This window comes from Cyprinodon variegatus, unplaced genomic scaffold (genome assembly GCF_000732505.1).
Source record: "Cyprinodon variegatus isolate N-32 unplaced genomic scaffold, C_variegatus-1.0 Scaffold391, whole genome shotgun sequence".
Lineage (NCBI taxonomy): Eukaryota > Metazoa > Chordata > Actinopteri > Cyprinodontiformes > Cyprinodontidae > Cyprinodon > Cyprinodon variegatus.
The window spans coordinates 395216-397059 of NW_015150844.1; the positions used below are offsets into that span (position 1 = coordinate 395216).

A 1844-nucleotide genomic window follows, 5' to 3' on the forward strand; every position below is an offset into this window, starting at 1 on the left:
AACAACCCAAACACGGGTTTTCAGAATTAGACATCCCCAGTTATTAATTTCATACACTCGCCAAAGTAACGCAATTGTTACTTTTACTAGTAACTAGTTACTTTTATTGTGGAGTAACTCAGTTACTAACTCAGTTACTTTTTGGGAGAAGTAACTAGTAACTATAACTAATTACTTTTTCAAAGTAACGTGCCCAACACTGCTTATAACCAGAGCTGCAAGGCAGAGGGGAGATCAGGTAGGCCTACCCAATGTTATTGCGCTTTCATTAAGTCATTGTTGCCTGTCAGCTCTTTATGACACAATAATGCTGAAAAGTAAGGCTGAAAAAAGCGTGATCAGTTTTTTATATAGATCTATTGATCCTGAATCACTTTTTTAATTGATCCACATTTCATGAGTGTATATTTTATGAATAGTGTATTGTTGGTGTCTTTTCTGTCATTATGTGTTTCGATTTTAAAGTGGGATTGCTGCATTCATTTCTCCCTGCACAACACATTTACCAGCACTGCGGTATGGTACAAATAAGGAATCCTTTATTTACAGCGGGTGTGTTTGGTTTGTGGGTACAATTCTGATACTGCCACTACCCCACATTTTTTTTCTTTTCATTTACTTTAGTTTACATTCAATAGAGCAATCAAATGCTCCTTAGAGTTGCTTAAAGACTTCAAGTATGTTTCAACTAGTTCTTCATCTTTTACAATAAGCTCAAAGCAAGTCTTGGAATTTTGAATGATCCCCTGCATATCTCTAAGCTCCCTGCAAGGATGATATTTTAGGTTGAACTAGCAAAGGTAACTTTAAATTAAAAACAACTATTTTCCATTTCACTGATAAATGTCACTTTTTGACTTAAACATAAGCATTCTTTAAGATTTGACCTCTTTTGTTGGATTGAGTTTTTTTACAACCTTGATCTACATGAGCCTATTATGGTCCTTTTAAAATAGGGAAGCTCTAGTAAGACGTGACAACATGTTGCCCTAAAGGGGATGCTGCAAACTGAATCATTAAATGGTTAAAAAGATGATCACCTTATTTTTTTCTATACATCTTTTAAATATTTAGTCATACTATATAAAGAGAGTGGGGACAAAGCAATGATTCAACAAAACCAAACCTAAGGAAATTCTGAAGCAACAATTTCCCTTATGATCTGAAAGGACATTAAATGATGGTGACAGGTATTTTATTCCCACAGTTCATAGTAAGTGTGTTTAATATTCCCTGAGGAAAATTAAATAGATGAGATTAACCCCTGTGTTTATTTGTCTTATTTAATTGGAATGACCTCTGCCCTCCCCCTGAAGCTGGGAACCCCTCACATGCCCTACCTCACTTCAGTCGCCGGGAACGATCTACATTCCGAGCCTGCTGTCGTAGTCTGAGTTAGGAAGCCACGCCAACGGTTTCCTGAAGGCTGAGCAAATGTCCAAAGTAGACTTTAAATCCAACCACATGCCATGCTAATGGATCCAAACTCTGATATATTCTCTCAAATATTTCTGCCCAGTAGACTCAGTGGAAAAAAATAATCCAGACTGGCTTCCTGTGGAACAAGCTCAGCCCTGCAGTCTCAGTAAACGTCCCAGCCTGAGATGTCGCAACTGTCATTGTTCATGGAGTACTGTTAAATGCTTTTGCAGCTGCTGCAGCCCCCTAAAAATACTGTGTGCCTTGATGACAGCCGAGCGGATAAGTCGGGCACTTCCATTCAGTTGCCAGCAGGGGCTAAAGATAGTTTACTGGACAGTCCACAGCAGGTCACTTAGCCGATTTCAGACACTGTGATTACAAGAAATACTTAAGAAAGTCACCATTTGTTTTGTTTGTTTTTT

At 38.1% G+C, this 1844-nt stretch overlaps 1 protein-coding gene across 16 annotated transcripts in view; it reads right to left on the bottom strand.

Moving 5' to 3' along the window:
• LOC107092720 (obscurin-like protein 1) overlaps positions 1-1621 on the bottom strand; it is a 59060-nt gene extending 57439 nt beyond the window's left edge. For all 16 annotated transcript variants that reach the window (XR_001481586.1, XM_015387335.1, XM_015387331.1 and 13 more), the window contains exon 1: positions 1341-1621. The gene's annotated coding sequence lies outside the window, so the exon portion shown is untranslated. The remainder of the gene's footprint in view (positions 1-1340) is intronic.
• Positions 1622-1844: the final 223 nt, after the last annotated feature.